Source organism: Gavialis gangeticus, unplaced genomic scaffold (genome assembly GCF_001723915.1).
Source record: "Gavialis gangeticus isolate Ggan-Ray unplaced genomic scaffold, GavGan_comp1, whole genome shotgun sequence".
Lineage (NCBI taxonomy): Eukaryota > Metazoa > Chordata > Crocodylia > Gavialidae > Gavialis > Gavialis gangeticus.
In genome coordinates, this window is record NW_017729032.1 from 111,637,181 (window position 1) to 111,647,621 (window position 10,441).

Below are 10,441 nucleotides of genomic sequence, written 5' to 3' on the forward strand. Positions count from 1 at the left end.
ACATCACTTCCCCTGCAGGGCTCTCACAAATGTGGCCCTTGATAATTTTTTCAAAGACCTTCCCCAGGATAGAAGTGAGGCTGACTGGCCTGTAGTTGCCAGGCTCTTCCTTCCTCCCCTTCTTGAAAATAGGGACTACATTGGCCCTTTTCCAGTCCTCAGGGACTTGGACCGAGCACCAGGAGTCCTTGAACAGCCATGCCAATGGCTCCGCAATGACACCAGCCAATTTCCTCAGCACCCGTGGATGAAGGTCATCCGGGCCCGCCGACTTGGATACATCTAAGCCCTCCAGGTAATCCTTAACTAGGTCTGAACTAACAGTTGGGGGACTCGCATCCTTCCTGGGCCTCTCTACTGTCACCCGAGAGCACCCCATTGTCAGCAGACAGGAACATGGAGGCAAAGAACTTGTTGAAAAGTTAACATCTTGGATGCACCCACATTCAGAACACTGGTACATGATTAACTATATCACAGTGCTTGTCTAGGACCATCACAACATCCATATTAAATGAGTTATAACTTATGAGTAGCAAAGACAACTCCTGGCCTGATGATTATTTGATACATTCCATCATGTTCTTTTGCAGCTCCCCAAAATAACATAATAGAAACAATTAAGAAAGAGGTTCAATACCGAGTGTTTTAAAGACCTGTTACAAATGATCATTTCTAACAGTGTCTCAGTGAGAAACTCTCCTACCTTTCTGGTGATCTCAGCAGCATGGATCACTGGGAGAGACTCAAGAGAGGCAACTGTAAGATGTTTGAAGAATCTCTAGGGTTCTTCACAAAGAAGCATCAGGACTGGTTCAATAAAAATGAAGAGGACATAGAAGCTCTTCCTGACAGAAAAAGGAAATCTTTCAAGGGTTGGCAGAATGACATAAACTGCAAACAGAAGCAAGACACTTATTACAAGGGATCCTGGTTTTCCCTGATTAATAAAAATAAAAATAAAAAATCCCCACTTTTCAGATTTAAGAAGTAACTCAAATGGAAAAATGTGAATTTTGGGTTACTTTTTTAATCCAAAAATTAGGGATTTTTTTTATCATAGAAAACCATGATCCCTGCTAATGGTGGCACTTTTGTTTTTTCTACCCACAGCTTGTTTTGATTTTGAATTGTCCATAACAACAGCTCCAACTGCAACACATGGAAGAAATATTTGCAAGAGCTCCTGAATCAAGATTCTAATGTGGAAGAAAATACCATTAAAGCCATTCCTTAATATCCTATTAAGCACTACATTCCAGATCCACCAACTTACCAAGAGATCTTGAAATCTGTGAACCAGATAAAGAAGAACAAAGCATGTGGTCCTGATGGAATACCGGCTGAAATGTATAGGTAACACAGGAAAAAAGTCTCTCTTGACAACTATACTATAATGTTTATCAAAAGTTGGAAAGATAAACACATTTCCAGTGACTTGAGAGATGTCAGAATCTTTACTATATTCAGAAAAGGAGATAGATCTGATTGAACTTTTTTGTGGTATTGAACTGCTGTCCATAGTTGGGAAGTTTCTCATCCATGTTCTTATCATTATTCCCCTTGCCAAGGAGATCCTACCTGAGTCCCAGTGTAGTTTTAGACCACTCAGAGATACAACAGATATGATCTTTGTTGTTAGATAGCTGGATGAAAAGTGACACAAGCAACACTGAGATCTTTACATAGCCTTTACTGACTTGCAAAACCCTTTGATTCAAGGCCCTTTGGAAGATACTGGTGAGCTGGGATCCTGTTTTTCTCTGATTTAAACAAAAATCTCAACTTTTTGGAGATATATCTTGATCCTTCTTTTTAGTGGGAGGTTTAGTAGCTCTCTAGTAAAGTTATTGAGAAGAAAACCATGACTAGTAGATGAGGAGGAAGGCAGTCCTCAGATGTTTAAGCTCAGTAGTCTATAACACAAACTGTATGTAAGTGCCAGAAACTGTATTTATATGACTATGTACCATTTCAGCATGTACAGTGAAAAAGGATTTAGCTCTTAGGTACAGGACACAGTACATGAGATGCTTTACTCTGCATTAGACTAATCTAATGTGCAGTAAAGTATCACCATCTGTGTGCACAGGACTTACTGCACAGTAAATCAGACTAATGCACAATTAGCTATTATCAAGAAATACAGGTCCTAGATTAACAGCACATAAGCTACTGCACAGTAGCACATGTTCAGATGCTGACCAGGAGCATCCTGATGTGGGAGGGAGCTGTATCAGCTGCAGAGGAAGCTGTTTCCCCACCACATGGTGATTAGGAGAGGGACAGCTCTCCTGGCAGCCAGGACTACTACATCCCAGCCATATAGAAGTGGGTCCCAACCATATGTACATTAGACTTGTTCCCATGGGGACAGGGATGGAAGGCATCCATCACAGCTCTCCCAGCCCTGTGTACATCGGGACTGTTCCCAGCAGTGTTCCCTGTAAGCTGTGCAGCATGCACGGCCATGCAGGTGCACCTGGCAGTGTGGAATAAGCATTCCTGCACAGCCATGCATGCTGCACAGCTTAGAGGGAACAATGGTTCCCAATGCCTCCTGCCATGTGACTGTGGAGCCCCCTCCGGGTGCAAATCTGTGCCCAATGGGGCGCACACATAGACATATTCCTGGGCTCAGTTTACTATGCCTTATTTTACTGTGCAGTAGCCTTATTGTGCATTAATCGCACATCTAGAAACACCCTCAGAGAAGCAAATTGACTTGCCCAAAATCATATAGAAGGTTAATGGGAAAGCCACAGACAGAACCCTTAGCTGCCTGTCTTCTGATTTGGGTTAATCCATTAAACCATGTTCTCTCATGCAGGATTAAAAGTAAACAGAAGAATGAGATGGAATTGTTAAAATGGCTAGAAAGGATACTGCCATAAATAAGTCTGTATGTTATATCCATAGATTGCAGTTTACACCTTGGAGAGAATTTTAAAAGAACCCGTTTTTAACTCTTGGAACTGCTCAGAGAGAGAGAGAGAAGGATCTCTGCTTAAGAATCAGACTGATATTTGACTCATGATGCAATAGATGTTCATATCACATAAGCCATTAAAGGAACCAATGACTTCTGGACAGATCATCATCTTGTTAGCCATATTATGAACATCTGGCTTGCAGCCAAAAGCAATGTAACATAAAATCTCTTCAAGACCCAAAGGTCTGCAAGGATCTCTAATACTGTGCAAGTGGGGCAGGGGGCTTGATAGCAGCCGCCTGGGCCTAGACCTGCCTGGCCACATGTGCAATTAGCCTTGATTAAATTTACTGTGCACTGGGACTTCCCCACCAACACTTGCTTGGCCCTGGCACTGGTCAAGTTGGCCACTCCTGCCAGCCTGCAGTATATGCAGCACCTGTTTGGGGTGGGCAAGGCCACCTCTGGGAGGCCATCCCTGAGGTGTGTGGCACCCTCCAGAACATGGTGACAGACATGGTCCTCCACATCTGTGACCTCAGGTGGTGGCAGGTTCTGGGCACTGCAGTTTTCCACTGTATCAGGGCCCTGGACTAGATACACATCCCCATCACCTGCCCACCCCACCTAGGCTGGCCCTGTTATAGCCACAAGGGATGCCATGCAGTGGTCCTCCAAGCGGTTATCGATCAGTGATCAATTATCACATGGGCACTTGCACTCATGTCAACACTGGCTGTGTGGGCAGTATACATGACATGCATGTTTTCCAGAACCCATGACTGGGAGCACTTGTGGAGAGTGGGTGCTTTGCATCAGGAGTGGAGGACATGCAGCTGCACTCCTTCATCATCCCACCCCTTCTCATCAGGGTCCCACCCTATGCACAACTCCCATGGCTGATAAGCAGGGATCCTGGTTTTCTCAGATAAAAAAAAAAAATCCCAATTTTTGGATTAAAAAAGTATTATATATATAGTGGTGTTTCATTTTAATCATGGAAAAATGTGGAGTTTGGGTTACTTTTTAAATCTGGAAATTGGGGATTTTCTTTTTAAGAGAGAAATCCAGGATCCCTGATAATGATACCCTACACTGGATACCTGGACACCTGCCAGGCCCATTATAAGCGGTGCCTTGGCTGAACCCATGCCCTTATTGAGAGCACATTCAGCTGCCTCAAAGGCCACTGACAGTCCCACACAGCCCACCTTGAGGTGGCTGAGAGAAACCTCCTCTGGATCATTGTCACAGCGTGTGTGCTGCACAGTGTTTGCAAGGCCTGGGGAGAGGCATTCAGGGGGGCCTGGGCCGAGGAGGCATGCCGGGTGGAGGTGGCCTGGGGCAGGAGCATGACCTGCAATGGCAGCGCCAGCAGCAAGTCCCCTCTGATGAGGCCCCAGGTGAGGTGCATACCTACCAGCAGGGTCCAGGGCACTGGGGACAGGAGGCCCTGGTGGACCACCACTTTTGGCACTGCTTCTTTTAGCCCACCTGCCTTGCCACTCACACACCTCCTATCCCTTGCCTACCCCAGCACCACTCTCAGGCTGTGCACATGCTTGAAAGAAAAAGCTTTATTCTCCTCACAATCCTGATACCCATTCCACCCCCCCAACACATAAAGCACTCTTGTCCTTCCTTCCCCAACAGAGTTCTCACCCTCCAAAAATAATAAAAGAAAACACTCTCCAATGTGCAAACTATACACAAGAGCCTCCATCTTTTATTTCCCTGGCTGTGGGGTGGGGACACCTAAGGGGCAGAGCCTGGGAGAAGGTGGCCATCAACCCAGCCTCAGGCCATCGCCCCATGGGTCCAGGAGCCACAACTGTGGTGGGAAGCAGGTTCATCCCTGGATGACAGTGACCAGGACTGCTCCAGGGCAGGTGGCTCCCTCTCTGATTGCCCAAGGGCAGCACCAATGTACCCTTGTGGTACCACGCCTGGCACCACCAGCTCCTCAGTCATGTGGCCTCAGGGTGAATGGTGGGGCTGGGCCCAGGTGGGTGGTGGGGGACCAGGGGCAGGGGCCAACTGCCAGAAGGCCTGGACGGCTGGGAATAGGGGAAGGGAAGTGGGGAGCATGTATGCAGCTACCAGTCCTAGAACCCAAATGTCCAGGAACCAAAGGCCATTGCCTGCAGCCTCAGCTGCCAGGACTCTATGGCAATCTGCTCATGCAGAAGCTGCAGGCACTGCCACTCCAGGACCAGGAGCTCATCCTGAAACACATTCTCCTGGGCAGCATCCTGTGCCTGCCAGGCCAGTGCCTACGCCTCCTGCCCCTTGACCAGCTCCACCAGCCACTGGAGCAGGTGTATCTGATTGTGCACCAGCTGCTGGTGCAGCCAACTTATGTGGCAGGCTCCAGCACTGGGTGGAGGTGATGTGCAGCCCACATCCCCACAGGGACTGGTCAGCACTCCCCAATGCCTGCAAATGTTGACCCTGCAGAGGCAAGAGACAGAAGCTGTTTGTGAGAGTTTGTAAGATTTCAGAGATAAGAGCTCTGTACCATGGACTGTGTGATGCCTGGCCTCATATAAGGGGTCAGCCATGAACAAGTGCTCAGGGACCATGGTAAGACAGGCCAGGCAGGTCTAGGCCCAGGCGGCTGCTATCAAGCCCCCTGCCCCACTTGCTCCCCTGGGGTTAGCGGGCCATTGGGTGCTGGTTACAAGCAGTCTACCTCCCCCACTGCATCTCCAGAGTGGGACAGGCCAGGCTTTTGGCAGCATCTGTTGCCAAGGCTCCAGACCCTACTCCCCCCTTGCAAGCCCACCTCTCTGCTTCACTGGTGCTGGGCTAGCTCCCCCCCCACCCCAGCACCACACACACACACACACACACACACACACACTAGGGGTGTTTCATTTAAATCATGGGAAAATGTGGATTTGGGGTTACTTTTTATAACTGCAAATTGGGGATTTTTTTAAATCAGAGAAAACTAGGATCCCTGGTTATAAAGGAAGATTAAAATAGCTGGGATAAATGTATGGATATAATACAGAAAGGCTGTACAATAAGAAGGTGTGTGATGGTGTGCTTGCTGTTCTGAGGTTGCAGAGCAGAATGGAAAGTGTTTTGTACTTCCTGTACTTCTTGAATTTTGCTGGTTCCATTCCACCATCCCTCCTCTCTTGCAGGTGTCAGGGTTTGTTTTTTTTTCTTTCTCAGAAGCATTGGGTCTTGGCTGCAGCCAGGCTTGAGTGTACCAGCTCCTGCTGAGACTAAAACCTGGAGGTTCCTGGCTAGAGGGTTTTTCCTCTCTTCTCCTGATTAAACCAATTTCCACATTTGGGATCAGACTGGTATGGACTGTGAGAGATTTTGCACATTTGTAGTAGGGGACATAGGCCGTTTCTTTGGATCTCTTATGTGAACCCTTGTACAACCCTTGTGGTAGCAGGAAACTGACCACCAGGTGCATCTACGTGTTCATTAATGTGCCATAATTATGGCACATTAAGTTTAGTACCTGTAATAACAGGTACTAAGTTAATGTGCTGAAATTGGTGCTATTGCACAGTAGCACCAGCACATGTTGGTTTTTCTGTGATGCTAATGCACAGTAGATTAATTCTATTGAGCATTCCCACAGTTTTTGCCTGTGACGTTAATGCACAATAAAATTAGTCTACTATACATTTATCATCTCATGTAGATACACCCAGTGTTGTCCCCCTGCTTTACCTAAGGCAGGTAAGTATGGTATGCCTTATGGTTCTGCTACGGTGTTGATAGTGTTGTTTTAGTAGATTAGATAAGGGATGGTTTGGATAGGGATAATCCTGCCTGAAGACACTGAGGTTCTTTAAAGAATAATAGGTTCCAAAAGTGTGAATTTACCAATGAGAATGTAGTACTTTGAGTACTGGAGTAATTAGCTGTCATGTTTGGTCATAGGCAGCCAGATCTGGGTCTACTTGGGGATCAAGGGTTCCTGTACATGAGACCAGAGGCTGCTCTGACATGCTACTCCAACTTGCTTGATTAGTTGAGTCTGCTGGAGTGTGGACATTACCATGTTCCAGCCAACCTCCATGTCTCATGTATCAGCTTCCCCACACTTCAAAATGGCAGTGGGGGTGCTTTAATTCATTCAAAGAGCTTTAGATAAAGCACCCCACTGTCGTTCGGAAGTGCAGGAATGCTGATACATCTTGGAGCTCCTATCTTTAAAGGACCCCTCCAATCCTTGGAGCACATGTAAAAAGACCCCAAGACGTCTACCAGGGTCAGGAGGTATGAGCAGAATCCAGGAACAAGCTGTGTCAGGAAGCCAGGATATCAAGCAGAGAGCAGAGTCAGAGAGCAAGCCAGATAAGGAAAGCCAAAGATTCAAGCACTGAGCGAAGTTGGAAAGCAAGCTGGGTAGAAGAGCCAGGAGATCAAGCAGCTGGCAGAGTCAGAGAACACAAGCCTGAGAGAACAGCAAACAGACTATGATCAGGTTAAACGCTGTTGTCCATACATGTCCTGTTCTGAGTCAGGGGTTCATATGGGGGATTGGGAGGGTCAGCTGATCCCGGATGGACATTCCAATGAGAGAGTGGGGAGAAGATTAGGTCAAAGTTTCACATCAGCTTTGATCAGTTTTTATAGCTAGCTAAGGGCAGAAGGCCAAGATGAGTGGCTGTGCTGGCAGGCTAGAGCACCAGGTTCAAGACCTGAACTCACCATCAGTAGCATCCCAATTCATCCTACCAGTCATAATATGATATAATAAAAGAAACAATCTCTTGATTCTTAAATATGAAGGGTATACACATTTTAGGAATATGTCTATGTATAAATTAAAGTTATGAGAAATTGCAACTGTAAGAAGTTATGAGGAGTTGCACATTGTAAGGACCAATGGTTGCTTTTTTTTTTGTGCAGAGGCTCATAATACGGAAAGTTGTCATTGGCATATTATACTTCAGAAACTGAATGAAAAGCCCTCTGTCAGAGACATGAATAAATAATACAGACATTAAGTAGTATTCCATTATAAAACTTTTGCTTGTAAGGCTTATAACATATCACTTCTGAAAAATGGGTACAATACCAGGTTATAAAAACTCTGTTCAGGTGGAAACATCATGAGGCAGTAGATTTTCTGAACCTTGAAGAACCATTTTTCCTTATCTGTCTAGAGAGAACTGAGATTTGGAAACTGAAAAATAAAATACATATCAAAATTTTGAGTAGGAGCATGTATAGAATAAGACAACTCACAGAAATCTTTGAACTGGTAAGAGGAAGAAGAAAGAACAATTTTGTGGTGGGAGTAGGACTCATTTAACTGCAGGAAGATCTATGGCCATACACAGCCATTTGGCAGGCTTCAAGAATATGGAGAAATGCCATGAGTTGCAGAATAGGGTTCCTACACATAGCATAAAGACCTGAGCCAACTCTAAAGATTCCCCAGACTGGTGAGGAAACTGAGGCAAACTAAGACATGGAAAACACAAATACCCATCACAAGTCCATGAAGATGTAAGTGGTAAACTGAGAGAGTGTGCAAGAGTGGAGGTTGGTGAGCCAGTGAACTTATTGCCCATGGGCCCAGTGGATTGAGACTCAGGCTGACAAGCGTTTGGCTAGGGGTAATTTTATTAGGGGCTGTGACACTAAACACAGTGACTCAGAAGCTCTGATTTTATATGCTCATAATGAATACACTCTCAAGAACTGATTTGGGGAGGGGTATAGTTAATCTTGTTATTTTGTTACTCCTGTAAATTTTCCACTGGTTGTTTGATTAAATCAAACAGTTAGAATTATAAGTAAATAAAACAGAACTGGTGCCAACTAGCAGTGGACCTAACCTAACCACTCCACTCATACCTTCCTTTTTAGATTTGGGCCTGATGCTGAAATAGCTGTGTACACAATTTTTTCTTTTATAGACAAGTCTTTTAACTTCTTATTTTTCTGAAATGACATACACACCCACATAGATTTATTAATATATGAAAAGGAAACAAATAATTTAATCAAGAAACAGAATAAATTAACTCTTCAACTCAAGCTTCATTCCACATCTGCCTCTCTCAATCCCTTCCACCTTATTCTGTCTCCCTTAATGACAATCCATTTTCTTTCCATTCAGAAAATTCTCAGTCACCCTCTCCCAAAAAATGGGGGAACACAGAAGAAAAAAAAATCAGGAAATTACTATCCTGCTAGCTACCATCACATTGTTCATCCGTTTGTATGTGTTTTACCTGATCCTCAGTACCTATTATGTTCTGCCAGGCTCATAGAGTCATAGAATCATAGAATGATAGAAAATTAGGGCTGGAAGGAACCTCAGGGGGTCATCTAGTCCAAACCCCTGCTCAAAGCAGGACCATCCCCAACCAGCTCTTCCCAGCCAAGGTTTTCTCTAGCCGGGTCTTAAAAACCTCTGAGGATAGAGAGTTCACAACCTCTCTGGGTAATCTGTTACAGTGTTTTACTACCTTCCTAGTCAGAATGTTTTTTCTAATATCTAACCTAAACTTTCTCTTGCTGCAGCTTGAAACCATTGCTCCTTGTTCTGTTACCTGCCACCACTGAAAACAGTCTAGTTCTATCCTCTTTGGAACCACCCTTCAGGTACTTTAAACCTGCTATTATCTCCACCCACCTCAGTCTTCTCTTCTGCAGACTAAATAAACCCAGTTCCCTCAGCCTCTCCTCAGATTTCATGTGCCCCTGCCCCCAAACCATTTTTGTTGCCTTCTGGTGGATTCGCTCCAATTTGTGCAATCCTGTCTGTAGTAAGGGGCACAAAACTGGACACAGAACTCCAGATGTGGCTCACCAACACTGAATAAAGAAAAATAATCACTTCCCTCAATCTCCTGGCAATACTCCTACTAAAGGAGCCCAGTATACCATTAGTGTTCTTCACAACAGTGGCACATTGTTTGCGTATATACAGCTTATGGTCCATGGCTTTTTCTGCAGGTCCCCAGCCTGTAGTGATGCCTGAAGTTCTTCTGTCTTAAGTGCAGGACTTCGCACTTGTCCTTATTGAATCTCATGAGATTTATTTTGTCCCAATCCTGAAGTCTGTTGAGGTTTCTCGCTGAATCCTAGCCCTACCCTCAAGTGTATCTACTACTTCCCCCAGCTTGGTGTCATCTGCAAACTAGCTGAGGGCGCAATCCAGCCCATCTTCCAGGTCATATATTGAATAGAACCATCCCCAGGACAGACTTCTGGGGCACTCCACTTGATACCTCCTCAGCTCGGGCCTGTAGGCGAGCTGTTAGGAAGGCCAAGGCGGACATGGAGCTCGGACTAGCGTCCAAGATTAAGGATAACAAAAAGTCCTTTTTCAAATATATTGGGAAGATGAAGAAGGTGCCGGGTAATGTGGGACCCCTGCAGGATACGCTGGGCAATTTGGTGGTTGCGTCAGAGGAGAAAGCGGACCTCTTTAACCAATTCTTCACCTCCGTTTTCTTGTGCAGGGACCGGGACTTCCCTGCTGTGATAGAAGCCGGACTCGAGGGGATTGCCTTC